Source organism: Pipra filicauda, unplaced genomic scaffold (genome assembly GCF_003945595.2).
Source record: "Pipra filicauda isolate LSUMZ 115617 unplaced genomic scaffold, ASM394559v2 scaffold102_size2360937_pilon, whole genome shotgun sequence".
NCBI classification, from domain to species: domain Eukaryota; kingdom Metazoa; phylum Chordata; class Aves; order Passeriformes; family Pipridae; genus Pipra; species Pipra filicauda.
In genome coordinates, this window is record NW_024103463.1 from 1,296,555 (window position 1) to 1,324,420 (window position 27,866).

Consider the following 27,866-nt stretch of genomic DNA (forward strand, 5'->3'; position numbering starts at 1 on the left):
CAGTGGAGGCGACTCCAGAGCCGGGCACAAACAGAGACATCCTGCAAGCGAAACCACTTCTGGCAGCAATATCAGACCCCCAGTACACAGAGCCAGTCCAGAAGTCATTGTGACAGGAGCCACGTGAGATCACCAAGGGCTGGGAGGTGCAACAGCGGCCAGGAAGCATCGTGGACATCCCAAAGGCAAAACCAGCAACATCAGACTCCAAATTAATGCAGCCAATCTAGAAGTTGCCGTGACAGGAGCTGTGTGGCAGCCCCAAGTGCTGGGAGATGCACCCCCATCCAGGAAGCATGAAGAACATCACAGACGTGAAACTGGTTCTGTCAGCAACTTATCAAATCCCTTCAATAAATGTATAGGACTGCTTTTTAAAATATTTTTGTGTATTTGCAAAATTATGCAAATGGCACTTTCGATGTCGCAGCGTTTAGTAGATTGTTTCATCCTAATGTTTCACCTGACACGTTGGAGGCTATTGCAAAGCCCAAGGCTTAGTAGTATCTTTGTTCAGGTTTCCCTTTCATCCCCCTTGGCTTTTGGCCCAGCTTTCCTTTCCTTCCTATTCTATGGTTTCCCCTTGGTGTTGCAAGGGAGACGTTTGGAATGTTTTGCAATCCAGCGGTGCCACCGCCTTGATGCACTGAAGGCAGGGAAGCAGTGGCGGGGTGTTGGCAGCCCCGTCCTGTCCCTGCTGCCGGCGGCCCGGGGGCAGGAGCGCCCCGGCGGTGCCATGGCGGGTTCCCCTCAGGTGTGGGCAGCCGCAGCCCGGCTGTGCGGGGCGGCCCCGGCGGTGCCATGGCGGGTTCCCCTCAGGGCGGCCCCCGCTGCCCGCGCACGGCGGTGTTGCCGGGTTCCGGGCAGGATGAGGTGGAACCGGGGGCGGGAATAGTGAATGCGGTCGTTTATATCGCCCCCTTTGTTCTTCCCTTGTGGAGTATTTTTCTCTTTTGCCAGGTCTGTCTTAATTGAGCTTTGATTTTTTCTGTCTCACGCTCTGTGTTCATGGCAGCCGGGCCTACACGGCTTCACCCTGCTCACTGCACTTTGTGGGTAAGGCAGCGCGTCTGCCTTTCCAACAAACTGTGCAGTTATGAGGTCTGCATGCACACAGGATAAAGAACTAAATTGTTTACTCTGACAGCTGTGTTTTTCTGCAGCTCAGTTGGCATATATCAGCTGTCTGATATATGACACTGCACACATAGACCCTGAGGATCCCTCCGCTGCCAGCCCTGCCGTGTGTCCCAGTTCTGCCACACTGTCACTGTGCTGTGTGTCCCACTGTCACTAAGTTGTATGTTAACACTGTCACTCTGTTGTGTGTCCCACTGTCACTGTGCTGTGTGTCCCACTGTCACTAAGTTGTATGTTAACACTGTCACTCTGTTGTGTGTCCCACTGTCACTGTGCTGTGTGTCCCACTGTCATTGTGCTGTGTTTCACACTGGCACTGTGCTGTGTGTTACACTGACACTGTGCAGTGTGTGCCTCCAGACCCTGGAGTGTAAGGGGAGGGGAGGCAGGTGTGAAATACAGTGAAAAAAGAAGGATGGAAATAAGAGAGAACAGTTGCTTCCAGATGCAGAACTCAGCTCTCTGTTATGTAAGACTGTTTTCTTCTCCACCTCCACCCAATGTCACTCTGTCATGTGCACACTCTCCTTCTCTTCCCCAGACAGCTGGATGCATGAAGAACCTTCGAAAAAAAAGGATTAGAGCAGGACAGCATTTTAGGAACATCTGTGGAAGCCATCGCCAGCTATCTCTTTGCTGAAGACAGGTGCTGTTTTTAACCAGCATTTCATTACAGCAGGTCTGTTGACATCCATTTTGTATAATCCAAAAATAGCTTGTTCAGCTTGGGAGTGAGGACATCCTCCCTAAAGGTCTGGGGAGCCTGAGGCTATGTCTTTGCTATGTTCAGAAGGCGTATCTCCAGTTAGCTTTAATCCAGCTGGACTGAGTACAACAGTACCCAAATAGAAACTCAGGGGTTCACCAACTCAACAAGTGTCCAGGCTTCCCAAGAGGTTTCTAAAACTTGAAACAGTCAAATCTGGCCCTAGCCTGGCTGCTACAGTCATTTTACTGTGCCTTAGCACAGGAACGTAACTTTTTAATGTGACTGATGAGTGAGAACACCATTCAAATCATTAGGACACTAATTCTTGAGGGTTTGGCCATGTTACTGGGTTACTGAAATTTTTGTGTATTCAGCACAGTAGCTGAATGCAGCTAGTGAATGAACAGCACATAGTTGTGTTTCCTTGAAAACAGAAAGGTAAAATGCTTTAGCTGTGGGTTAATAGAGCACAGCTCTTAAGTAGCTGTGCTTTAATGGTAGTGATGCCCTGTGTCCAAGCTCTAGATATGTATGTTACCTTTGAAAAGATAAAGATATCCTGCTGCTTCTGGTAATGGTATTACATTTGGAAGAACAGATGCTGGTCAGAAGAGATGGTAGTGAGCATGTTGTTCCTCTGTGTCCAATGCAAGGTAACATGGTAAATCTTAACCACAAAAGTGGTTTAAGGTAATTCATTTTGTGTGGCACCAACAGTTTCCATAATTCAGCTGGGAAGTGGTTATTCTGTATAACTTGCAAACTTGTTTTCATCCAAGGCAGGTACGTGTTGAAACACTTGAGTGGAGCAGTGCCTTAAAAAAAAAATATAAACCACACACATACTTCTTGTGATGGTGGTGAAGAGCCTACTGTCTGAAAAAACTGTCAGTGCTACAGATTGCACTAGGAAAGAAGGCTGCAGTTGTCTTACAGACGTTATGTTTTCACATTTTACTTAAGTTATTGCTGAGCAAAAATGAAGCATCATTATTGTTTAATTTCCTAATGCATTAATATATTTGTATTTGAAATAAGGTATCATTGGCCTCTCCAGTTCCACGTTTAAAACTGGATTCTGTCTTCAGAAGTGCACGAATTTCTCAGGTCATCAGAGAGTTTGCTGCAATTGCCTGTCTGTGCTGCCAAGGCCACTGAAGTTAGCAGGGAAGCAATTGAGTGTGTGCCAGCATTCCTGCCTCTGACTGTCTGCTGGGTGTGGTAAGAAAGGGGAAGGGTTACCAGTAGTTGCCTCAGTCCTTTGCTCTTTGTGATGGTCACTATGTTCTCATTTGGGTTGCTTTTCTTTTTTCCTTGGTGGGCTTCAAACCACGCTTCATGTACAAACACAACTTCCAAGGAAACAAAATTCTGTTGGCTCGGTTGCATTAGGCATAACTCCAGAATTCAGTTTACTGGTAACATGTTTGTACATGCAATTATTTATTTTATACATCCAATGTGTATTGTCGCAACCCCCCAAAAATGCATGTCTTCACATTTCCATGTGTAACCGACTCCTCTGATGAAGGGCCTGTGACTTCTTGGCCAATTACTTTTCGTAATTGCAGAAGGAATTTCCCATTCACCACAAATTAATCAGGTTTTAGTGGTGGCTGTTTAAGGCCCACTTTCTGCTGAACACTTTCACATTAATACTGGTTTTGAAGTTGACACCTAAAGTTGTAACAATTGTTTTACTGACAGACCTGAACTAATGAGACATCCTTATTAACTTAGTCTTTTTAATTATACATAAGAGATTTTCTCAGTAGCTTGGCCTGTTACTTAGGATCATTCACTTTAACATCACTTTTTATGATCAGAGGGTATTACTGAATTGCATGGGGCCTCTCAGGGCTTGCTCCAGCATATCAGTTCTCACGACATTACAGTTGTTAATTTTATTATTTTATTCTGGGGTTTGCTCCAAATTCAACATTGCTTTGCATTAGAATAGGGGCTGAAGAGGTGGGATGTTAGCTTTTCCATTTCATATCTTAAAGCAGCTCATTTTTTTGCATCACTTCTCCCTGGGCTAGGGCACACCCTGGATTTCCAATGAAAAGAGTTACTGCTGGGACAGGTGAGACTTTTAGACCCTCAGGTACACTTTTGTCAGTGCTGATTTTAATATGCAGGTCACAAAGGGAAAACAATTTTTTCCTTATTTAAAAAACCAAAACAAACCTCTGTAATGGTGTTCTAGTCATAAACCCAAGGCTAGGTTTGTTTTTTTAGGAGGGGGGTTTAATTTACTTTCTGCTTTCACTTTAGTACCTTTTGAAATTGCCTCACCTTTGTTTCCCAGCTTTCCTTCTCACAATGACAACGCAGTTTAAAAGGATTTTTATCGGACAATACCCCAGCAGGAATTTGAACCATGTTCTGTTGCTTTGGAAACGAGAACTATTATAACAGAAGTTTGCTAGGCTTAGCATGAAATGTCTGTAGACTACAATTTTCTGCCTGCACACAGGGAGTTTTAGGTTCTCAAGCAAGCTTGTTACTGTTCTTCTAAGCTTGAGGCGGGGATGGCCATTTGGGATCCTATTTTGGGACAGTTTTCCATGCTGTGAGTTGGCCTGTTGTAACAGGGCTTCTTACTACGTGTGGTAGGAGCAGGCAGAGTTTGTGTAGCAACAGCTCCCCGGCCAATCGCAGGGAGGTTTGGTGCAGTGGAAGCATTTGTGGCACTTCCTCTGCTTTTATTTTTGATACGGTCTTTCCTCACCCCCCTCCTCCCCCGCAGGCATAAGGTGATGTCCCGAAGCTTTCATTTGTGCAGCAGAACTTGGTTAAATCAAACATGTTCAGTTCAGTGGTTCAGTTGTGACCTATATCTGCCAGGAAAAGGTTCTGCGTTTTGTTTGCCTTTCTGCAAACGACTCTGCAGCGCCAGCTCTACAGTGCAGTGGAGTAAACTGTCTGAATTTCTGTGTACACAGTTTTCAAGAGGACTTAGGAGACACTGAACAAATTTTACTAACATTTACTGCAGTTTGTCAACATCCATTTTGATGCACAGCGCTGGAGGGAGACTGGAGAGCTGCTGTGTGGATCACAGAGTCACTCGTGCTGTGACTGTGGAATCACAACTGCTGGCATTAGTGAGGATTCTGGGGTTGGACAGATCATACTGCCAAGTAGCCTGGCACTGAAAGGAACAGGGAGAGGTTAAGAATTAATACAAGTCAGAAAAGCTGAGAAACTCAACTCTGGTCCCGTCCTCCAGGTATCTGAAACAGCTGGAAGCACGGGGTAATAGAATTACAGAAGAAAGGGATCTCTGAATCTCCTGTCTATTACTCTGTGTTTTGGAACAGAGGAAAAGCCATCTTTTGTTTAAATTCAATTCTCATTTGCTAGGCAAGTTGTTAATTGTTCACTCCTCCTCCCATCTCCAGCCCAATTATCAGGCTTGTATGACAGTCTGGTGGCAGGCAGTGTCTGCTTTGCTAACAGAGCCCCATGAACTGTACCCGCAGTTGAGCTGCAGGGAAGACACACATGGTATCTCTATCCAGACAGGTTCCCAAACACAGAGGCCCTTTGTGCTGCTGGGTAACTTGACCTGCTGTTCCTAAAAAGTCTCTGTATTTAGCTTTATGGCATTTCATATCCTACAGTCTTGTTTGCATTTGTGTTTCAAATGCTGTCTTAGCCAGAGCCCTGTTGCTCCTCTGCCAGGCTTGGAGGCAGGTGAGGACACTGAACTGTGGTCACACAACACAACATGGTACCTTTGGGGAACGAGCAGTCCTCTTTCCAAAGAATAACCTCACTGAGAGATTATGTGTGGTGCTTCCAGTGCTTATCTGAAGAAAAGTGAAACCTTTACTTTGTTCACACAGAATCACAGATTAAATCACATTTTAATGGTCAGTAATAAATTTGTCCCTTGGTAACTTTTTTTTTGCTTAAGAGAGTGGAGTATCAGTTGAAAGTTAGTCCTTAGCTCTTCTGATTTTGTAAAAACAAATATGCAAATGTTGAACTTATCTTTCACTTTCATGCGTAGAATATTTGTGGGGGTTTTATCCACCTGAATGTCCACATCATCCTTTTTTGTAGGGCTGTGGTGTTTGTGTTGCAGTTCTAGTAAGGCCAACGAGGAAATGGGCTGAATGCTGAGCACTCATTGAAGGGCACTTTTAAAGGGTTTGCCTCCTGTGGAAGGGCACAGTATAATCCATTTTAAAGGAAGTCATCAAGTGGGGACCTGCAGCCCCATGTGACCTATGCAAGCTGCACAGGGTACAAGGCCACAGAACAGGGCTGGAAAGGAAGCTGTTACAGATGCAGGTGCTATAAACCTGTCAGCAGCCTGTTTATTAGAAGCGACATTGATGTGAAATAGTCACCACTTTTGTGTGCCACGTAATGACAGCTGTACATGAGGGACTTACACAAAACTGCTGTGGTACATTTCCACTAACATACAGTGAAACTAGCCTCTAAAAGTAGCTTTTTAACCTGGCATCAATTTGGAATGCTGTAATATTTCAGTAGCCTTTAATTACAGTTCTTTTTAGTAGATGTAGTAGGTGCTCAGGTCTGCTCTAACTGGGTACATTTCATGGACTTCCATGTGTGTTACTCAGACATGTACACGACTGAAGACATTCGGTATTTTAGGAAGTGCAGTAAGTAGTTGGATGTGCAGAAAAAAATCACTGACCAATTAGTCATTCCTTCTATCTGTTTGTTCTTGGTGAGAGTAGAATTTCTGTCAAGAAACTTGCAACTTGAGTGTAATTTGGGGCTGGGGGAGAAATATGACATTGAGTCTGTGGCTTTCATGATTGAAAGCAAGTAACTGTTATGTGAACAACCAAACCAAAATTCTGAAAATTAAGGTGTCAGTTTGTAGACAGACCATAGTTCATGAGATGTGTGGAGCTGGTGATTTCCCTGCCTGGTTTCTACCTTCAGCTCTTGTGAGGAGATACTAGACAGCTCCGCAGTAAAAGAAAAATGCTATTCAATCCAGACCTGCTTGCTGTTGTGACTAATCCTGTCCTTTGCCTATGGTCTCCCAAGCTCTGAAAGCTGGTGGGATAAGTCTGGGGCCTCAACCTATGCCAATTCTTTCCAACAGAAGAGATCAGGAAGGTCAGATATCTCCCTTGCATCCTGCTCTGGGCTGTCAGTGGGAGACAGTTCTAGCTGGTAACGGCAGTGCCTCAGATGCATTGGAAAGCTGACATGGACTGGGGAGGTCTTACAGGCATCACGGGGGTACAGATCAACAATTAGTGGTACCAGTTAATAGCAGAAGAGAGTGGGGACTGGTAAATCAAACCATTGTGCAACATCTTTGATACAAGCTTTGGTAGATCAAACTTTTAACCCATTTGTTCCTGTAAACCTCTTTCTTTCTGTTGCATACTTTATAGTTCAACAGAATCTGTTTAATTTTTAATTATTTAATTTCTGCCTCTAATATGTATTTGAATCACTCTAATGAATTTTTACAGTTCAGTTGTTTACTTCAATTAAAGGATGTGAATTCTACCACTGCAGAGCCAAGATAAATGTTGACAAGTTGCAGCAATTGGGTCAGCAGAGATTTGTTAACCATCTAAAAATGTCCTGACTGTGTTTCAGCATCAGCCTTAGATGCAATATGTGTTCCTGCTGGATGCCATTTTGTTGTCAGATAAAAATTAGGAGATCATATAACCTCACCTATTGTCAAGATTTTATATCTTTGTATAGTTCCATAAGTGTATCCTGTAGGAGGTTCATTAAGCCACATTTTAATTATCCTAATTAAGAATAATTTTGCCTTCCATGAGGATGTCTTACCTTTCCCTTCAATACTGACAAACCCAAGTAACAGGAAACTACTAATCAGACCTTAATGCAATGGGCTTACAGGCTTTCAAAGCTCAAAGGAGACTTTCTGGCTTTCAGGTTTGGCTTGTTTTGGTGGGGGATTTTTTATTGTTTATTTTCCTTGAAATGGAAAGAAAATTTTAAGAAGTATTCTTACTTCAGCTGGAGATCTTTCTGTAATCATGAACTCAAATCCTGGCTCTTTAGAGAGAATGTCACAACTTGAATCACCAATATTTTTTCCTCCTCCGAGTAGAATAAAATTTTAATTGTATTCGGTGATAAGACAATTAGCAGGGTCTAATCGTGTGAGGTGCTTGCCGCTAGAATTTCCCTATAACCAAAACAAACCCCCAAAAATAAACCCCCAAATCATAAGAGGCCTAATGGTGGGTTATTTCTGAGTGTTGGCTGAGAAGGCTGACTCCCCACTGCAAACTGCAGAACACTTAGCAGTTCTTTAGCAAACCAGAGCCCCAATTTACATGCTTAGACATTCCAAAGTGTATGTCTGTGTGGGCTGTGCCCTCGGGCCGGTGCCCACCTATCACACAGTACCTGAAAACCTTATACAAATGTCTGCAATCTTCTCCCTGCTGGGTTCTCTCCAGGGGGGAATTTTTACCACTCCTGATGCAGTACCTGTTTTATGGCAGTTTTCACAAATATGCTCACTCATACCAGACATCCAGTGTGCAAGATCTTATTTTAGCATCTAGCAGAGGGCTATTAGCTTGGATTGCACTTTGAGTAATGGGATATAAAACATCAGAGCTTTTTAGATTTCTTATCTTGGCTCTCATCTGTGCTGTTACAAGTAAGGAAGTGCAGTCACAAGCCACTGATTTGAACATCTTCCTCACAAGCTTCTCAGATGAAGTTGTTTTCTCTACGAAATTCCAGTCAAAGATGTACACGTGCAGTCTTTTCTAGCCCAGCTTTAGAAGAAGCTTAAATAGGAAGAAAAAAAAATAGCTACAGCCCTTCCAAGAGAGATGATCTAAGCGAAAGCAAAGCTGAGTCTGACGTGCTGTAGTTCCTTGAAGATAGCTGTGGGGTTTGATTTTTTTTTCTGGGTTAAAAGCATGTTTTCTGCCTTACATCCACGTAGATTTTTATCTCCTAGATACCTTCTGCACACACTCCTCTTATCATTTGTGTGATTTGTAATAGCTACTTTGCATAAGCAAACTGACTGATAAATTATGATCCATTTATGTCTCAGTGCAGGTAATTGTTGATGCTTGGATGCTGCCCTGTTCTACACTTTAACTGGGAATATACCAGATTCTAAGTATGCATGATATGTGTTTTGTACTGTTAAAGAGAGAGAGCAAAGCATAAGAAATAAGATTATGTGGTGCAGTCACTGTTTTAAATTCAGTATGAATAAAAATTTGTGGGGTTGACTTGTCAATTAACTTTTTGTTGTTGTTGTTGTTATGAGGTTACAGCTGTTGGATTTAGTGAGGCAAAATGTGTTGTCACATGGAATAGCCTCATTTATCTTTGACAAAAGACAGTTTTCATTATATGAAGGTAATGGTAACCAGTGAAATGAGAGCTGACTTTTAGATTACTCAACCTGTTGGTACCTACCAAATGTGTCAGCATTTTACAAAATAAAATCAGAAAATAACTGAGACAAAAGACTTCCTAGTTTCTGTATGCTAACAAATGCATGTCTGTTTACATAACCTTATTTGAGCTCTGGGGAATAGATAGATAATTAAAAAAACCCCCTTTCTTCTATATTGGAGTAGTGCTTTGATCTTGATTTTAAAGGCAACAGTTTTTATATTATAGAGGAGATGTAATAAAAATAGCTTGTAATGAAACAATATCTAAAGCTCCTAAATGAGTTAGAACTGTAACAACAACAATTTATATATGATCATTTCCAACCTCCCAGCCTGCCAAAGATGAACCTGCTATGTATGGCAGCAGTGGAAAGAGCAGCTCCTCTCTCTGACAGGGTGGATTTGCCCCTTCTTTATTTGTGCTGGGGGGGGATCTGCTTAAGCCCAGTCCCATATAGTAGGTAAAATGACTCATTCTTGAAAACTCCAGTGTCGGTTTGATGGGCTGCCTTAAAGGTCTATTTTATTTTCTTCTTCTAGTAGATAATTAACTGCAGTTGTAGCACAGAGCTTTGAAGGAGTTGGTTTCTTTATCTGATTTCTGAAACGGTGATGGCTGTGTTTGCTCACGTGCCGCTCAACTTCTCCGCTGCGGTGAATCTATTAAAGGAACCTTTCAAGCATGTCATGCTTGTTTGTGAGCCTTGCTATCCTGGGATAACAACCAACTGATGCTGGCAGGTAGCTTTTGATGTATCTTGCAGTTGAATTGACAGATACTTGGGTTGTTTCGGGTTTGTGGTTTTTTGTTTTGGTTTGCTTTTTTTTTTTTTTTTAATTTTAGATTTTGTATTTTCATAATTTTGAGCATAATGACATTTTAATTTTCTAGACATAAAAACAACCTTTTTGTGATACAGTCAAAATGCAGGATCTTTGCCTTTGGTCTTGGGAGAGAAGCAAAGATAAAATGGCAAAGTTTAGCGGCTTTAAAAACGTCTTTCTTCTTATTCTTGGAAAGCAATTTGACTTCTTTCACCCTCACTCCTCCTCCGAACTTCCTGCTCTTCATAAATAACCTCCCAACACATAATTGTTGTTGTCCTTACGTCATCTCAAAAATCTCTCTGTATCTAACACAGGCAGGAGTCTGGAATTCTTTTGTTCTGACCTAAGATAAAAGTCTTGATACATGACAGTGGGAAATAAATCAAACAATTGTCACGGGGCTATTTTTGGGTTTAATAACTTCACTGGGCACTGTTATTTTAGGCTGCTGAGCTTTAACAAGCCAAACAACATTCAAGGGAAGAACTGTCAAAATGTGGACACAAAACTGTCTGGGGTGTGTCCTGAGGATGAGTGTGAGGGTGGTTAATGGTCATTTAAATGTGCTTTGTGTCTATTCAGGGTTAGTTGCCATTGGTGATTTTCTGTGTTTGCTGAGGATTCAGGCATGGGAATGCCACTAACAGAGCAGTGCCTTCATCTCCAGGCCTGGCAGGGCCGCGATTGGGCTCAGCTCTGCCTTCTCGGGGCTGGAAATAGGGCAGATCAACACGGCAGCCTTGGCAGCAGGAGTAGATTTTAAGGATACAAATAAAAATGAGGTGTCTGTCTCTTGCAGACTTTGGTACTCAGATGCCTTTCTTGGTTTCTCTTCTTTCCTTTCCTTTTTTTTTCCATTTTTTTTTTCTAATATGTACTGTTAAGGAAAAAAAAAAAAAAAGACCCGTTTCTATCAGTAACATTTTGTATTGTTTAGTTCTAGAAAATAATTATTAGGATTATCTGATCCGTCCTGGGCAATCTGAAGCCCCTGATTGCTATCTTATTCCTCTGTTTTTATTACTATTATTATTATTATTATTATTATTATTATTATTATTATTATATCAGAAAGTGCAAATTGTACTGTACAAGCTTTAAAATGTCCTATAAAGCCTTCAGCTGAAGTGTTCATTAACCACTTATTCCAGATGCTTTCAAGGATTCTGTGGAATACCAGTTGTTCTAGATGTGGCTCTCTGAACACAGCAAACAGCCACCATCATTCCCCCGAAATAGTTTCTAAAGCTGTATTTCAGACAGTAAAATACAGTATTTGTTGAAATGTTGGCTTTTGTGCTGCTGATAAAAGGTGAGATACCAAAAATTAAATACCTAACAGTTGCTAGTGGTGGTTTCTGACCTGTACAGTTTGCTTTGCTCTCATCATTTATAGTTCTTTGAATATACATCCTTGTAGTACTTGGGTCGCCATTAAATCCTATGACCCTGCAGTGTTTAAAAGTTAAATGTGTAAATTACTTGTTTTAATGGTGATTACTGAAGTATGTGACGATAGAAGTTTGGTTTATATGTTATTATTAGTATGTATTTTAATTAACAAACAGTTGGACAAAAAAGAAACCAGTGAATCTGTCCTTTAGCTGTTGAGAAAATGGTTGGAAGGGGCCTCTGGAAATCATCTTGTCCAACCCCCAGTATCTTGTAACCTTATGGAGCAAGGTCATTCCTGATGCATGATAATAACAAACCTTGAAACATTAGAGAGAACAAATGCTTACAAAATTCATCAGGTCTGGGTTTTTTTTAAAAGATAATTCATTGTTACTTTTGCATTATTATTACTCTTTTTAGTTAAAATTCAACTTTTTATTTTATTTTGGAGTGCAGAGGTATTTGAAGTGATCAGGATGGAATTCATCTTCATTTCTTACCCGCAGAAACGAGTGAATGGATAGCCCCAAAATATCAACAGAAATGCACAAAATCCAACACTTTAATCTGCTTAGCATTCTTCATTTCATTTATGGCCTATCAGTTTGTTGAAACAGGCAAAGTACTTACCTTTTGTAACAGGCTCAAATTAAGATTTTATGCTTCCTTTCTTAATTAAGTAAAACTTTACCCTGAAAATCGGGCCGATTGAGTCAGTGGTTGCTATGGAAATGTTCATTTGGTACAATAAACTGCAATTGGATGTTTGTCTCCCCCTGACTTGCAGCTTCTCCTACTCCTGTCCCCACTGGTAACTGCTGCCTCTTGCAAGGCAGCCAGAGGGATGAAGTGAGTGTGAGTGTCCTGTACCCTGCTTGGGGCAAAATTAGATAAGCTTTGTGATTTAAATTGGTGATCTGAGCTAACTTGTCTGAACCTTTGAATGATCAGGCAGTGCTTGTCTGCTGCCCCTGCAGTGGAGGTGGCAAGTGCACGTGGTTAATTCAGCCTCTAATTCAGCCTAACTTTGTAAAAGATACAGATCTACTTGCTCCAGTGTTTTTAGGACAAGGGCTATTCTTACATCTTGTTTTACAGCAAATTTATTACCAGGCCTTTATACCTCACTAAAGCTTGTTTTACAGCAGTGCTGCTACCCTACCCATCGTTGTTTTAACCACTGACTGGGCTCTGTTAATTGGAGGTGAGGGACTGGGACAGGACATATTTTGGGTTTTGTGCACTTCTGGGAACATGTAGATTTTCATTTTGCCCAGTGGGACAGCAGGAGCTGCAATTCAGGAAGATGATCTACATCTGAGTGTTTTATACTGGCTTTGGCCCAGCACCAATTGCTGGTCTTTCCTGCTCATCACCAGGTGAATGATTTTTCTTCTTTCTTCTTTTGTCTTTAAGGAAGGAGAACTGCACCAAAATTGCAGTTTTCAGGTTCAGGTTTTACAGCACAGCAGAAGATTCTTGCCTCTTCTGCCTCAGAAATGAATGAAGCAAGTTCAGGTACTTATTTACTCACTGAATGCATGTGCAATGCATGTATTGGAGAGACACACTATTTTCTAAAAATAGAGTTATGTCTTTTAAAAAAAATCAGCTGATATCATTAGAAAAACATTCTAGTGTCTCCCCACCTTTAGCTTAAAGTCTGAAACAAAATCAGTGTACTTCAGCCTGGAGAAGGGAAGCTTTGGGGTCACCTAATTGTGGCCTTCCAGTATCTGAAGGGAGCTACATGAGAGATGGAGGGAGACTATTTACAAGAGCCTGGGGTGACAGGACAAGAGAATGGTTTCAAACTGGAAGAGAGTGGGGTTAGATATTAGGAAGAAATTCTTCCCTGTGAGGGTGGGGAGGCCCTGGCACAGGTTGCCCAGAGAAGCTGTGGCTGCCCCATCCCTGGGAGTGTCCAAGGCCAGGTTGGACAGGGCTTGGAGCAACCTGGGACAGTGGAAGGTGTCCCTGCCCATGGCAGGGGGTGGAACAAGATGATCTTTAAGGTCCCTTCCAACCCATGACCTCTGTCATACTTAGAAGTTAAGTAATAGTTGAGATCAAATCCGTGTTGAGCTCAGAGTTTAATTAGATTTATACCAGTCAGACTATCTCAGGAACACAGATCAGGCTGGTAAAAAAAGGGAGTAAAACCCCCATCTCCATAGGCTGTCAGAGGAAAGCACAGCCTGTGGAATACGGGCAAGATGGTTGGATCTGCAAGAAGCCCTCTATTTCAAAATTCATAGCTGGGGTTGGGGTTTGTCCTTCCTGCTGAAATGTGTTTGGAGGATCGTGTGCTGATCTGGGTGCAGGGGAGAGGTTCCAGAGGGTGTGTTCTGGGAGGGAGGCCAGAGCTGGCCTGCAGCAGGGCAGCAGGCCTGTGCTCTGCATTGTGTTTGAAAAGGGCTGTGCTCGAAACATGAGGAACGGAAAAATATGGTTGGAGAAGTTAATAGGTGTGGAAAAGCCCTGCAGAGAATTCTTTCGGTGTCCGAAATACCAGGGATTAAATTAGGCTTGGGGGAAAGAAGTGTCTACATCCGGATTTAGGAACCAAGATTACATCTTTGTGGTGAAGACAGGCCAAAGGACATTCTGAACCATTTATTTTCACTGCAAGAGGAAGCCATCTGGTTGTAAGGATCTGATCATTATGGATACTTTTCCTGTCAAGATTTTCTCCTGCTTCATAACTGTTGAGATAAAAATTCAAACGTTTCTTTTTTTTTTTTTTTTGATTGTGTGTATAATTAGCTGCATCCATAGTTGAGGTTTAATATATGTTTTTTACTAATGTCAAATCCATGCCTAACCTGCAGGGCAGTTCTGTTTGTACAACTCCAAATAAGCAGGAATGCCAAGCAATAGGAAGCACCTCATTGCTGAATGGGAGTTTTGTACTAAGTGGGATGTGTCCTTCAGAAAAAAGTTAGTGTTATATTTATCTTGTGAGGCTCTTTGGTTAATTGGCACGATTTTTTCTTAATTGCAGTCTTAACTGACACAGCTGGAAGTTCTTGCACTGAATAGCACTGATAAAGTTGATAATGTTTGGAAAACCTAGAGCTAATCCATATTGAAATAATTTTACAGTCCTAGACAGTGAAAAGTTTAATTCTGTTTTGTAACACAAAATAATCCCGTTTATGGTCTTAAAAAGTAATGTGTGTCATGTAGCCTTGGAGGCTGGGAGTTATCAACTGTTATTCCTTTTGAGTATTAAAATCGGGGCTGTGAGCCAGCACCTCATTAAAGCACTTAACCAACTCTTTCCAAGCTGATTGTTTCCAACTGGAAACTTAAATAATCTGTGATAAGGGAGAGCCAACAGGGACATTGTGAGCAGACTGGACATGGGCCATAAGGTGTTGGTTTTAAAAGTGCAGTAATCATGGAAACTGTCAAAATGCAATGGAGTTAAAACACTTGTCCTACTTTTACCTTGCTGAAGTGGCAGACTTTCTTGATGAGAACATTTAGATATCAAATCCATGATATGACTGAATTACAGCCACCACCTGGCCTCCTGAGACACTCCGTGTAACCCAGGACGGAATGTCAAGGAGCTACTAGTCCTAAATACGTCCCAAAATTTGGGATTGTCATTTCATGAAAGCTGGCATATCACTGATGCCTCAAAAGGGAATTTTTTAAGGTAAATTCCTAGTCATAAATCAAAGCAAACAGGCTGCTGTGCACACATTGGGGAGTATGGAACTGGTGACGTGGAGTGACTGAAGGTGTTCATCCGCTTTGTTTATTATTGTTAAACAAAGGTGCAAGTCTGAAGCACCTTGAAACTCATCTCTTGGGTGCAAGGGGTGATCCAGGGAGGAATGCTTGGGATAGGAAATGGCCTCTCAGCACAGAAGCTGGAACAGTGAGGTAACACTGACGTGGGCTGTGAGGGCACTTGGACAGAGTTCTGTCCTTCTGCACAGTGACACTCTTTTTCCTGATGGGAGAAATCCATTTTTCTTTGAGTCTCCTAGAAGTGGATTTTGGCCAGACTTCCTGAGCCAAGGTTGGCACTGGCAGTGCTGAAGGCTCCTCCAAAGACTTGGGTAAATGAGTTCTCTCTCCCTCCACTGGAATGGAACCAGGAAGACAAAAGCCATCCCCTGACACATCAGGACTTTTGTTGTCATCCACAGCTGTGTGTGGGGGTCCTGGATGATGCAGCAGAGTCCTGAGCTCTTCTGTTCCCTAAACCTTTAAAGACTTCAGTGGTATCATTCAGTGTAGTAAAGTTGTAGTAAAGCTCCTTGGCATGTAATTATCCAAAGAAATGCTGTTTTGTACTCAATGGTAATCTGGTACATTCACCAGCTCTGAAAGATGGAAAAAATATTTGTAATATACTTTTGAAAATTAAAATGAACAACTGGGGAAAAAATAGAGGTCTAAGGAGCTTTGAAAGGCTTTTCCTTTAGAGAGTTCCAGGATTTTCTGTATTGGGTGGAGGTTATGCAGCTGTTTTTATCCTAATGTTAACATGTTAGGTTACAGGAATCTTTCCACTTAATTGAGCAAACACAGGAGAGTATTTATGCAACTGAAGATCTGCAACTGCCAGTAGAATTAATTAGGAGAGGAATAATTAGGCAAATAGTAGTGTCCAAATGGTCCCAATAGAAAAATGTATTGCAATCCCAATAGAAATCTCATTAATGTTGTTGTTTGTGATGAGCTGTGCCTTTTGCAGTGTCATAAAGGGAGGCAAATGTGGAAGGATCTCAGTGGGGTGTCAGCTTGGGTATGAAGCAGAAACAATATCAAGGTTTTAAGCTGTCTGGTCTCATTATTGTCACTTAGTCATGGCTGCAGCTCCAATATCTGCTTAAAAGCCTCCCTTGATTGAATGAGCCACTTTAGGGTGAAATAGGTACAGAACAGAACATTTCAGGTTAGTACTTGGTATGGAATTGCTGCTTCATGCATCAGAAACAAGTTGTCTCTTAGGCTGAGCAGATAACCAAGTAAAAAATGAGACAAATTAAGCTTATTTCAAATACTTTTGCTTGAATTTGTCAGCTTACTGGTTCAAAGAATGGAAAAGTTAATGAGCATGTTATCTGGACTTTCCACTGTAATATCACTCCTGCAGAGGAATAAAAGAAAGGTTAATTAATGTGATGTCATACTTATAGTGGCTGTTCTAGGAAGCAGGTCTGTAGTAACAAGGTCTGTCATGTGGTCAGTGAGGGAAAACACCTTGGACATGGTTCTCCAGGGGAAAGCTGAGGGTGGGGGCTGAGGCAGAGAAGTTGAGAGTTTTCCCTATTTTCCCCTTCTTTTGTCAACTGATAATTTTTTTAGCTCTGTTACAAATTACTGTATTGCAATTCTTTCTGTGATTCTGAGGGCATTTTCCAAGCTTGTTTAATAGGTGCATTGGAATGGTGTATGCGAGTAAAAAATATTGTACCGTGAACATAGCTTTAATCAAAACCTATCAGGAAAACAAAAGCATTTCACAGATAATCATGCAGAGATTGCAGCTCGGGAAAGTGTTGCTTCCTCAGAAATAACCTCCTCCATGGTGAGCTGTTTAAGGGTCACAAATACAGTCTGAAGCAACACTAGTAATATAAGTTGTCTCACATTGTAACTCCAGTTTCTAAGCAAATTGGAATAATGGCCTTCATTCCTCTGCCAGTGAGCTACAGGGCCATCCTGATTTGAACTGTAACAGGGTTTTGGTTTGGGTTTTGATCAGTGTGACCCAACAGCCAAGTAGTGCACAATGTAGTAAATTAATTTTATTTTTAGTGATGGGTAAGTTAATTCACATGAAAATGTGGAGCTGCCAGCTCTGCAAAACTAGTGCTTCTCTGTCACAGTGAAAGTAACAGTTGGGTGCATTTTGTATTTATCTGTTCCCTTCCCCTGTCAGCTGTAGTTGCTGATGTTTTTAATTAATTTGGTTTCCTATTATGGCAGCAGCTGTAGGTAAATATCAGTTAGGCATGCCTCTTATTTATGTGCAAGTCCTTAAAATGTGACTGTAAAATATTCATTGCTTCAAGGTTCCTGGGGCCATGTTCAGACACATCTCCTTAGTGAAGAGAGACAAACGTCCAAGTGAGATTTTTGTGACTCCTACTGTGGACAGAATGTATGAAAACAAGCTGCAGACATGGAAACAGCTGTCTGTCAGTCTTTGAATGTGGTCTAGATGAGAGGGAATGCTTGAGCTTTGCTGTCCAGTCCAGAACACCTGAGAATATGGGATTCTGATTTCTTACAACACACTGAATTTGAAGCCATTTGTTACCGAATCGTTTGCGCTGTCAGTGGCAAAATCTTTCTTTTGATGCTTTCTAAACACAGCCCTTTTCTACTGCAGCCCAGAATTTGTAGGAGGGTGAACAGAAGAGCTGTGTGAGGAGTGAGCAGCAGGGTGGTGGCTCTGGAAGGAGCTGGCTGTGCTGCCCATCCTGGAGCAGGAGTGTCACACGTGCAGCAATTCCATCCGGGAGCACCGGGCTCCACGTCAGGGACACCACAGGGGTGACAGATGTGCAGCAGCTCTGAGGCCTGTAAAAATATCCCCTTGCTGTGCAAACACTGTGCTAAAGAAGGGCTGCTTCTCTCTGTGGTGTTCTTGAACACAACCTGGCTGTGGGTTGTGCTGTGTGAGCGTGGAGGGATTCACGGGCATGAAGGATCTCTTCACAGCCAGCACAGAGTCATGGAATCCTAGAACGGCCTGGCTTGGAAGGAACCTTAAAGATCATCTTGTTCCACCCCCTGCCATGGGCAGGGACACCTTCCACAGGACCAGGTTGCTCCAAGCCCCGTCCAACCTGGCCTTGAACATTTCCAGGGATGGGGCAGCCACAGCTTCTCTGGGCAACCTGTGCCAGGGTCTCCTCACCCTCACAGGGAAGAATTTCTTCCTAATATCTAACCCTACTCTCTTTCAGCTTGAAGCCATTCCCCCTTGTCTGGTCACCCTTATAAATAGTCTCCCTTCATCTTTCTTCTTGGCTCCCTTCAGGTACTGGAAGGCCACAGTGGCCTTTCTGTGTGGGTAAGACAGAGCTGGACAGAGCTGTACTGCTGAACCCTTCAGGGCTATTGGAATCTTGGAAATCTGGGAGAAATAGAAAATTAACCTTAAGCCAGAGAAGCAAGCAGAAAACCTTTTTCTTTGTGTGCTTTTTATTTTTCCTTTCACCAGAAAGAAAATGTTTCCTGAAGCATTCAAACATTTGCCCAACCTAAATTTTAATACTTTTTTCCAGGCAAATTTTTTTTCTGATATCCACAGGGATTTTTTTGAAGTAGAATCCAGGCTAATGCGAAGAGAGGAACTGTGGATTATTGAATAATGGGGAAATTGAAGTAATCTAGGACACAATGGGAGTCTGATTCAGCAATAAACAGGCAATAGAAAGTTAGTGCTGGAGAGCACTTCCCAGTACTTCAGGAAGTTAAAGCTCAGGTCTGAGTAAGTATAACCCTCCTCTGTTGTGTCTCAGCTGATGAGCATCCTCCTCCCTGTGGCTTCCTGGATCTCTGTCCTGCCTTGCCTTTTTTTCCACTAAAATCAGAAAAAAAACCAAATCAGATTAAGGTTGTTAAGCCATTTCTACTGTAAACCTCTCATGTGTTGGCTGTCATTTCCTCATAAAATCACAGGAGGAAAAAAAAAAGAAAAGAAACCAAAACCAAAAGAACAACCCAGTGGAGGGGCTGAAAAATCAAAAAGGGAAAAGGAATGAAGATGTCAAAGTGGAAAACACGGAGGTTACAGACTGCGAAGGAAGGTGTCCAAAGGGTAACACTGGTCAGCAGTAATAGCAGTTATTCATAGAAAAAGCACCCTCCAAACATTAACAAGTCTGGTCATACGGGTGTGAGGGCAGAGGCAGCGAGTCAGGAGGTTAACTGGTGTATAGCACTGAGCTCTTCTGGCATTCTGTGTGTGGGACAAATGGGCATCTCGGCAGGAATCCCTACGGGAGGATTTTAACTCAGCAAGAGCAGCCTTTGCTCAGCCCTGGTGCTGCTCCTCCCAGTGTCAAGGCTCAGGACCCGACTTCTGCAACTGAAGTTCCTTGGGTTCGTGTCTGCAGGGGTTAAATGGTTGGACTCGATGACCTCAGAGGTCTTTTCCTCCCCCAGTGAGTCTATGAATCTGTAATGCAGAGGCCCTTGGGGACCTCGTGTACTGAAGGGACTCTTCAAAGTGTGGTCATTACATATCTCACAAAATGACATCCTGGGAACGTGGCTTTAGCAAACTTGGGGACCCTCTACGTGGGCTCCCCTGGCCACCTTTTACAGCACAGACAATCCACTCACAATTTACACAAGTGAAATTAGTGACCAAAACCGGAATGACTTAAAAATGTGACTCTGCCTGCGGCAGCGGGAGGACCCCTGGGGGGCACAGCTGGCTCTCTGTGGCTGTGTTCCCACCCTGGACATGGAAATGAAGGGTGCTGGCTGCTGAAGAGGGTGCTGGGAGCCACCCTGGGGTGCTGAGGGAACCTCTGAGGCACCCCAGCTCGGGCAGGAAGCTTCACTACAGCCTGTATTTACTTCTGACTCAAAAATCGCTGAAAGCCAAACTCCTCCTTCTGATCAGAAGCCAGCTGTTGTTTTTTTTTTTTTTCCATTCAAACTTAACTGTTTAACTAGATTCAGTTAAAGTTATATTTTAACATAAGTTAAAGTAGTGTTGATATTTTCCCCCTTTTCCCCAGAAGTGAAGGCTGAAGGATGTGGGTCAGCAGGGGGTGGGGACAGAATTGCAGGTTTTGGGTGAGAAAACCGCCCCCCTTCCCACTCCTCAGCTCTGCTGGGTCCTAGTGCCTCGCTGCCGTCTGTGTTCTCCCAGCTCGGTTTAGTGTCTCTTCAAACTCTTCAAAATAACATCCAGCAGATCGGGAAACACTGATGCAGTGAATAAAAAGCAGGTCACCTCTCAGAAGCGTGTGCAGATCCCATGCAAGCCATTGTCTAAAATTAGAGGCTGTGTTGGTCTTTAGTTTGTGTTACAGAGATGTTGTTTCCCCAAGTAAGAATTGATTCTGGCCTGAAAGTGAGTTATAACACAGGCAGTCACTGCTGTGAGGAGGCAAGGATGTGCTGTGTGTGGCTGCTGTGTTTGCAGAGGGACAAATCCTGCACCAGGCAGACGCTGCCATCAGTGTCCCACTGCTCCTCTTCTCTGCATCAGCACTGGGCATCCTGCAGACCTACAACTGGGGAAGTGCTTGTAACAGCTCCTGCTCCACTCTCTCCTCCTCTTCCCCAGACAGTGTAAACTTGTGCATTTAAGGTATGTTTTGGAGAGGTTATATTTTGATGGGTGAAACCTTTAGCTTGTCTGGGGTTTGGCCACTTCATTTATGAAGGCAAAGCAGAGAAGTAGTTTGGAGATAAACAGAGATTACTCCAAAAAGTGATTTGAGTTGACTTCTTCCGTAATTCTAACTAGTATTAACAGATAGGCCATCATCAACTAATATAAATACAGATTTGCTAATCTATTATAAGTGAAGAAACTCAGTTGTGCAAGGATTTTGGTTTAAAGAAGATTTTCAGAGGAGCATAGTGTTGGCTCAGAAGATTTTCAGAGGAGCATATTGTTGGCTCAGCAGTTTTTCTGAGCCAGTGAAAGTGGTTAAATGTAGATCTCCAACTCTTCTTTCCTTTCCTGTTATAGTACTTCACAATTAAGCTCTTACTTTTTTATATTTCCTGAATATGGGAGCGATGTAAAACATGTTGAAGTAGAACCTGAGGGGCTGGGAATGTAGTGTAAGTATGGATTTATTTTTAAAAAGAGGGGAAAAAATATCTGGCAGAAGTTAGTTGTATATTCTTTGAGCAACTAATGCTCTGCACTGGTGTTTGTTTCCAAAGCCGTGGCTGATAGACCCAGTGACAAGGTCTCACCTCCTGGTCCCTGCCAAAAACCCAGTGAATTTTGGAGGGCTAAAAGCAGAAGATGGAGAGCTGTAGGAATACAGGGACAGCCTCAGTCCTGACAAGCACAGACACAGCTCCTGCTGCCTTTGCCTCGTTCAGTCAGAGCTGAACGAGCTCCAAAGTGTTGGTGTAAGGCTCTTGTAGCACCAGTGTAGACCTGCCTTGCCCTGCAAGACAGTGCTAAAGCTTTTTTTGTCCTAAGGGACTGTGGGAAAATGAGAATAGCTCCATATTTTTGACAATTGTTAAATGCTTCCGGTGCTTCCTGTATGAAATATCTGGTGTGTGTTAAACCACAAAACAGCAGAAGAAAGAGGGGGCTTAAATTTAAACTAGTTTAAAGAAAGTACTTTACACACAGACTCTTCCTTGCCCCAGTAAGAGAGTGTGGGGACAGATTGCATCAGTTGGTCTAATCAGGGATTAGACAAATTTGTGATGACAGATCCATAAACCAATGGGAGCAGTTGGCATAACAATGTAGATGTTGGGGGAATATGAGGGGGACAAGCAGTAGGAAGCAGACAGGTGTGTGCTTTCCTCTTGGAGTCAAAGCCTGAGCTGGAAGGACCACTCTGACCAATAACATATTTCTGGTGTTCTTGATCTTGTGATTATTATCATCGTATCCAGACAGTGGGAAAGGGAAGCAGTTCCTTGTTTTGCTGATCACCTTCTCTTACTCAGAGTAAGTTTTGGTGTGTAGGAGCTGTAAAGAGAACAAGACACTGTGAAGGAAAGGGGAGAAACAGGGGATCTCTGGGGACAGAAAGGAAAGGAGAAAGCTGGAGCAGGAGGATGCTAAAGCAAATGGGGTAACATGAATACAAGAAATGATTTCCAGAAAATAGAGATGGGAAGAACACCTTCTGATCACTAGTGAGAAGGCTTGCTTGAATTTTTAAAGGCTGATTTGTGCCCCTACAGTGGCACACACTTGGGAGCCTGGCAGTTTTCCCTCAAAACCTATAGACCCCTGCAGGGGGGAAGTCTCCTCCTAAGCTTCCTCCTCAAATGAAACCCAAAATAATCAACAGGTAATAAGTCAGTAATAAAAAGCAAATATTCTGATTTTGGGACTGTCCAGTTCATTTTTTTGTAATTAACAGAATTTTGCCTTGATACACTGGATACTGGCCTATGAAAGGATCAGCTCAGACAGCAACACTTGCACTGTTTGAGTGGCAAAGGTAGAGTAAATCTTTGCCTTCTCTTTTCTGAGCCTTTTAGGAGCAGCTTTCCTCATGTAAGTTTTAGCAAAGAAATAATCCATGCATGCTCATTGCTTCTCTCATGCTTGTATGATTTTAATGATAATTAAGTAGTACATGTCTGAGATCCAAAGGCAACCCAGATTCTAGTGTGCCTGACTCACTTCTCCTCTCTGAACAAAAAGGGGAAACAACAAACCTCTGTGTGAGGCTTTCTGATGTTCTGGAGGGCTCAGTGCTTTACCCTGCTCCTCTTATGTAGACATCCTTGGGTAGGTATCTGATACTTTCCAAATTTTGCAGTAATTGGTTACAAGAAGGGAAAAAATGTGTTCTCTCGTGCACAGAGAGAGTTCCTTGATGGTCTGAAATGTGTAACGTGGCTTTTCTTACCTGTAAGATGAATTGAAGCAAGCCTGGAAACGTGAGGTTTGCCTTTTCTCCTTACATAGGTTAGTGGAATAGGGATGCAGAAAAACTGAAGTAAGGAGCAGTCAGAAAAAAAAGACCTTTTTTAATCCAATATTTCCTTGGTATTTGTGAGAACCACTCAAACTTTTTCTTTACTCATGTGTGTGTGTCCCTGTGCCCGTGCAGCTTGTCTGGTACTGAGTGCTTGGTGTAGATGGATCAGGACTAAACAAGGATATCATCCAGGTAATAAGCAGGTGAGCAGCTGGAGAACTCACTTTGAGGCCACCTCGGGATGTATTTTTACTAAGAGGAAAGTGAGGTAGTTCCTAGCTCTGAAATTTAGTAGCTGGTAGTGGTCCCTGTTAATGTCAGTGGTTATAAACAGCTTAGGATGTGTGTGTTTTGGGGTTTTCCCCCTTAGGAAAACTGTGGCAGCAACAGAAACTCAAGTAGAATCCCAGACTCAATGGTTATAATCATCACAATAATCATGATCTTTTTACTTGTACACATAATTGGTAACATTTTCAGTTTAAATATTAAATTCTTCAAATATATTTTAATATCAGTCATAGATGCATCTATCTCCCAACTTTTCTGAGAAGAGTGAATAAGCTCAAGCCTTCCATGATCTATTTACAGAACCACATGACCACTAACATTGTCTTAACACAGTTTTCAGTGGGGATGGCACCTTCTTGTGTGTGCCTGTAAAGCTGAACACTGGAAGTACTTTAATGCAAGCCACAGAATAATAACACTTGTTCAGACATTTTAAAATATGTATTATTGATTATTTTTTCTTTTCTAGCTTTGTCTCATAAGGATCATGTTGTTCCACGTGTCCTATTATCTGTCCCTTATAATAACTGGCAGAGCCAATGTAGAGATCTCAAAGGGAGGACACACCAATCATTTCTGTTCTGAAGAGGGAAAAATACCCAGGCAGATGCTGCATTAAAGAATGCAACGTGAGCTCAACCTGTGCATCAAAGAACCCACAAAAGCATGACAGGGCAGTGTCACCCTCCCTCCTCCCCACTCCCCCTCCCTGGCTTGTCAAATCCTTATAAACAGATTTTCTCTCTCTAGTGTGTATTGATAAGGAATACCAGAGAGCAGTTATGATCTTATTTTCCCTCCTGCTTTTTTTGGAAGTAAGTACTTTGTGTTTGTTTACAAACTGCTGGATTCGGTTCTGTGTTGTTACATAAAAAATGGTAAATCTAACTCGACACCTCCATTCAGTTAACCACAAGACATTTTTCACCTGGCAAGCACTGCAACATATAAAATATTCCTTCCTTCCTGACACCGAACCAAAACTCTATTTAAAATTGCATTTAGTTGCATTTTCTTTAGAGACATCTTCTTGGCAACTCTTATATTAAAAAAGGGAAACGTTGAGTTCATTGCAATTGATCTGTGGTAAAACTAATTTAAAAACCAAATAACTTTTGGTTGCAATGAAATGATCTCAGTTACAGAAGATGACCTTTCTAGGAGCAGGACATTTTCAAGTACAAGTCACCTGTAATTTTACAAGGCAAAGCACAAACAGTGTATTTGTAGATAATAAATTTTTGGATAGCATCGCTGACTCATCCAGAGAAAGTCTGTGAGAGGAGATGCAACCCTTGCAATAATTCTGTGAGCATCACAGGGCTGATCAGTGTGAGGAGGAGATGATTAGGCCAGAAGCCTTCAGTTCAGAAAAGAGACAACTTGGAATGCAACAGAGGTTACAAAACCATTAGTGAGATTAGATAAAGACTGGCTGTTCAGCACCTCTTCTAATACAAGAATTCTGGAGACCTTGCACAAGCCTAACAGATTCAGGACATGTACATGATGAAATGCAAGGTAAACCTGGGAAGCTCATTTCCATAAGGATATTAAAGTCTCCTTGCTTTGAGAGAGTGAAGTGTTATATGGAACAGAAATATGCTGAGGACTGCTCTGTGCAGGGAGCCACATCTGACCCAGCAGGTTCCCTGAGATGAAAAAAAGCCTCAGTTTGGAAGCACATTTAGACAAAGTGTTGTGTATTTGTAATTTGTGCCTTGTCCTTTCCTCTTTCCTGCAGTCTCTCTGCAATGGTGCAGTGTGTAGCCCAGCTTTTGGTCTGACTTGACTGATCTCAGTTTTGTACTTGACAGCCTGATTTGGTAAATAAGGAAGGATGTGACCTTGGAGTAGATTTTGAGTCTGGTTTTGTTGGTTTTGCTGTGCAGAAAGACCGATGGACATTTGAACCACAGTAAACACAGTGAGACTTAAAGTAGGTGTCACCTGGGCTGTAACCATCCATCTTCCTGCTTCCACTGACAGATTCCATGGCCAAGTGTGGGCACTGTGGACAGGCAGAGGATGAGGAGGATGACTTCATTGAGCCTGGCAGAATCTCTGACTGATCTGGCAATGGGACTTAAGTAACAGACTTGAGTCACTTCTCCAAAGAAGTGACCCTGCTCCATCCAAACCTGCACTAAGAATCCTGGGGGAATGAGTTGTGTGAACTCAGGAGGCAAAGAATGTTCTCTCCAATGTTCCCCAAAGTGGGAAGCAGGCACACCTCTCTGGAAATGGCACAAGAGGTACTTGGAAAGGGCATGGGAGCAGCTCTAGGGTTGGAAGCAGCACACTTTGCCTGCCTGGTTCCTGCTTTTGGGGCTGGTAGGGACAGGAGCCGAACGGCACAATTCATTTGTGGAGGGAGAGGGGGTTGAGCAAGATAATTAGGAAATGCTGGCCTGGGCAAGTCCTGGGGTAGTAACAAAGAGGAAACTCTACTTTGCCCTTCACTTGGCACAGAACAGCTCTGCTGCCCTGACTCACTCCCTTAGGATCGATGACTGTTACATTTTTTACCCCTGACTTCACTCCTGCAAGAACCCTTGAAACAGCAAAATTAGCACATTGCCATGATATTTTGGGGCCTTCTACTCTTACTGAAGGAAAGATCATTGACTCAGCTCCCAGCTGGACTAGGCTCTGAAGGCATACTGGTAGGACAGAGCTTCTGTAGCACTTTCCTGTTTGAAACTCCTTAACCTGACTGAAGTGCTCGGGAATGCCAGACGGAAGCTCCTTATTTTTCTTGGCATAAGTTGCTGGCTTATATTTAAAAGAACTATTCTGGAGCTTGAATTTTCATTATTTTTAATAAACTTTCGGTTAAATTGTTGCTATTAAATAAAGTGTTCATCGTCTGGAAAAGACCTTTAACTGGCTGGGAATAATCCTGCTAGACAGTGTATTTATTTATTTCAGTTTAAATCTGTCGCTGCTAGGCTTTGGGTTTCTCTTCCAGGGAGGAGGGGTACATAAATCAAAATTTTATTCTGAACTAATTGCCTTGTTCTGAATTGCATAAAACATTTGATCTTTTTCCCTATAAAATTTCAGGATAGAAGGATCATTAACATTAAAGATAATATGAAATATTTGTTGAGCATGAGATGGAAGCTTCTCTTTGCATGATATTTTCCCCTTCTTGTCTCACAGCTAAAAGTGGCCTGGGTATGATGAAGCAGCACTATGGCCATGAGTGGTGGTGAGTTGCACCCAGTTTGATTGAAGTTTTTTGTCTGCATGGTGAAAAAGGGTCTCCTGATCCAGCAAAAATAAAATAGGCCAAATGTGAATGTTAGTAGCCATCAGTTTTTGTCTGGAAAAGAATATAAGAGCTAAGAAAAATTAACCAGAGCCACTTGAATGTAATTGGAACATATGGCAGCAAAATGGCCACTCATATCACAGCAGACAGTTAAAACAAGTTTCTTTTTATCACTCCACATTTGAATTGAACATCCTCAGAGCTGTGACAAATGCAGTGCTGGATGAGAGGGGACTGGCTGACAGTTTTCTTCCAATGATGGTTAATTTTCTTCTTGGAATGTGGTTGAAAGCCTTCCATGAATTGTGCAGCATCACCTGTTCCTCAGTGAAAAGCAGCACTTCTGCTGTGCTGGAGATTTCAAGCAATTATGCAGCCACACAAACTGCTTATCCACCTGCTCAACTGTGTGCTCAAATGTTAATAATGCCTACTAAGTGCTTCTGCCTCCTTCATAATATTACCAAACCTTTTTTTTTCCAGGTAAGTTTACCAAATCCTAAGTCATCATGTGCCCAGACCGGCCCTAAAACCAACTTACACAGGTTACAACAGAACCCTTTGTGTTGTGTCAGCTGGGGCCTTAGCCCTTCCTCCTGTTTGCCTTGGACTTCCAAGTAGTTTGTACATATTTAAAACTGCCTTCCAGCTGTACTTCTGAAAAAAATACAGGGATGTAAAGACTTGATCTATGAGGTTCTGGTCATCAAATTTGTTTAAACTTGTAAGTTTATAAAATCGACCTGTGAAAGAAAAATCCTATTCTGGTGAAGCTGCTTCAAAATAAAAATAACTACAAATGCTGCAGTTTTTACAGGCTTACACTCAGTATTTTATCATGGCCATACAACAATTATGGGGTGACTTGGGGCACAGGCACGTGTTTCCTGACTGATAAGATTCCTCACCTCCCTCTCCTTCCACAAGTGCTGGTGTTGAGTTTGTCATTGTAATGATTACAGTGGCAATCACACCAGTAATTTGTCAAAGCAAAATGTAGGCTCTAAGGATTCAAAACAGGAATTAGATTGGGTCCAAAGAGAGCCTTGATCAGCCTGAAAACTATTCCTGGAGTTCTGTGGTCTGCTTCTACACCTCTGTGTATGGAGCACATTTGGGACAGCAACACAGGAAATATGTAGAAGCAGCTGATGCACACAGAAAACTTG

The 27,866-nt window shown here is 42.4% G+C and overlaps 1 long non-coding RNA gene across 1 annotated transcript; it reads left to right on the forward strand.

Moving 5' to 3' along the window:
• The first annotated feature begins 778 nt into the window (after nucleotides 1-778).
• LOC113991129 lies at nucleotides 779-27,504 on the forward strand. The gene is made up of 6 exons (XR_003541859.2): nucleotides 779-960; nucleotides 1,682-1,819; nucleotides 2,888-3,070; nucleotides 25,410-25,675; nucleotides 26,586-26,634; nucleotides 27,181-27,504. It is a non-coding gene; the product is annotated as an uncharacterized LOC113991129 (long non-coding RNA).
• The last annotated feature ends 362 nt before the right edge of the window (nucleotides 27,505-27,866 follow it).